The sequence below is a fragment of the Cryptomeria japonica genome, chromosome 1 (genome assembly GCF_030272615.1).
Source record: "Cryptomeria japonica chromosome 1, Sugi_1.0, whole genome shotgun sequence".
Classification (NCBI taxonomy): Eukaryota; Viridiplantae; Streptophyta; class Pinopsida; order Cupressales; family Cupressaceae; genus Cryptomeria; species Cryptomeria japonica.
Genome location: NC_081405.1, coordinates 351,614,235 through 351,617,152, shown reverse-complemented (window position 1 = coordinate 351,617,152; position 2,918 = coordinate 351,614,235).

Here is a 2,918-nt window from a genome sequence, read left to right as displayed (position 1 = left end):
TAATTTATAGAAATGAAATTATAATCATATGTATAGCTGCATATGAATTACTTATCATGGTACTGAAGTTTTTGGATCTAAAAAAGGCACATAAAGTCAAACCTAAAATTTAAATTTGAGTCAATATGGAAGAAGGCTTAATGCCCCCAACACTTTGCATCATCACCAAATATCAAAAAGAAAGATACAACAAAAATAAGAAGGATGAAACCAGCATAGGAAGTGTACAATATATTATCCTCTTTATCCAGGCATGTACAAAGTAACTTGGGTCCTTTAGGAGAGCACACCATATAAAAATAAGCATGAGGGAACACACAACAAGAACATGCTAAAATAAAAGATAAGATGAGTTTGGATGTAGAGATCACTCACCATCATATAATTGTCATCCCAATCTTGAATATAGTTGGATGGAGGACAAGCCCAAATAGAGACAATTGCCAAAGCAATACTAGGTGTCTCTAGTAGGAAGAGCTAAGGATGAGGCTGCCCTAGCATTCTCATCCAACAATTCCCATGAGGTAAGAGTTAACGATCATGTAAAGATTGTTGACAATGCCATAATCTCCTCTAGAGAGTCAAACATACATTAGATTCCAAAGAATAGGTAGGTGAATCAACTATAGGCTACAAAATAGGAGCCACATTGCCAACCTCTAGAAAAGGGGCAATGACAAAATCCAGAGAAGGCAGAGCCTCCTCATCAACAAGCACAAATGTAGACATATATGTTGTAGGAATTTATTTTTGATGACAAAATTCAAGAATAGCACCCTGCTCAAACTTAGGCAACAAAGATGAGGGATTTACATAAATTGTAGTAGGTTTGAGAATCTTAGAAAAGCTATGATGAAGATGGAGAGAGGAATTCATAGGACTAGACAATGTTGCACTAGACACCACTTGTGTATGTAACATGTATATAGGTTTAGAAAATAGAGGGACATCAAGAAGAGTGGTGATAAGTGGTGATTTCAAGGAGGGAGAAATAAATACATGCACCTTCATAGGATGAGGCTCGTAAACAGTCCCCAAAGTAGCAAGAAACAACATCGAGGATGTAAAGGAAACAAATGCAAAGGTGATAGAAGCAACAAAAATAGAAGTGGGCATGGATGTAGAGTGAGCATAATTGGGCATGATTGAAAATTAAGTAGAAGTAGACACCAAAGAATCACCTTTAGTCTTCAAAGTAGCATCATGTTCCCTAGACATTGCCTGTTGACGATGGTTATGCTTGCGCACAAGTTGGTTTCGACATAGATGGGGACTAGGAAGAGAATATTTAGTAACATCCTAATCCATAGAAGAGGTCTTTGATGCCACAACTAGAGAAGAAGACCCAATCAATAAAGAATGAGGTGCTATCATAAAATCCACTACTAGTTCAACTATAGACACCTTTCTTCATTTTTCTCTAGGATCTGTCAAAGGAACTAGAGGAGCCCTTAGAGACTAGGATATAGATGCTAAAGGAAAATGCCAAGGACATGGTGAATGCTTACCCTTGCCATATATATTAGGGAAAGAAATATTTACAGGTATAGGCAACTCAAATAAAGGATGGGCTTTAAAATTTGCCAGTGCAGGTGCCTTTCCTTTTTTTTGTGCTAAGCATAATCTTAGGAATATAAGACATTGTTGGAGGCTTCCTGGTCAACAGATGGGGAGGCTTTCCCTAAGGAATATGCTTATCCTTAACCCCTGGTGAAGAGGGAGCAACAGATGAAGCATACTGCAATGTAGGAGTAGAGGCAGATGCAGGGGGAGCTAAAGACATAACATATTAGACTAATCTAGATGTCAAATATTTGGTTTTCTACTTTTAATATGCCTTATATAACAAATCACCATGGGGAAGCATAGGTCAAACTAGAGAAAAACAAAAACAATCAAGAGAAAATCCCCCATGGGACACCAATGGCCCATATCCAATATCCTAGATAGTGTGCATGACACCCTTATGAGTGAAATTGAGACATATATGTACCATTAAGGGGACCACATCCATAAAAACCAACCAAGGTTCATACCCAACTTGAGATGAAATAGATCAAAGTAAGGGATAACAACAAATGTACTAGATATTGTGTTTCCTCATGTGGCGTGGGGTTTATGGAAGGAGAAAAATAATAGAATCTTCAGGGAGACCTATCTTCAGCCTAAGATTATTTTCAGGAAAATTCATAGAGCCATAATTGATAATCTCTCTATTCTCAGTTTAAAATGTATGACTCAAAGTAGTGGTCTTAAAGACTATGAGATCAGGGTTGCCAATGCTTAGGAAATTGATTGTGGTATATTTTAGTTTGTTGGGCCCAATCCTAATATCAGACCTAATTTTAGTTGGAGAAACCCTCCTCAAGATTGGGCCAAAAATAATTTTAATGGGGTGGCCAAAGGTAACCTTGGGCAAGCATGATGCAGGGGAGTGCTGTGTGATCATAATGGCAACTTTCTTTCAGTGATGGTGCTCCCATTGGGAACATAGACTAACCATCTTGCTGAAGCCATTGGAGCCTACAAAACCCCCACTCTTGCTAGACAACACAATTTCAAATGTGTTTAGTTGGAGGGAGATTCAAAAAATATTATAAACTATCTAAGGGGTATTTCCAAACCCTCTTGGAATGTTGAAATTTGGATTAAAAAAGCCAAGGATATTATTAAAATTTTTGATAAATGTTTCATATCCCATATTTATAGGGAGTCTAATGCCATGGCTGACTACCTTGCAAATAAAGGGGTTATTAGCAAGAATCAGTTGAGTTGGATCAATGGAGACAAGCTGGAGGCTGATCTATTCATACTAATTCTTCATGATAGAAGTTGAGGTAGAGATATTAATGATATTTTGTGCCATCATGACTAGTAGTGAATCTAAAAAGATTGGCTCATTTCTGATTTTGGCATGT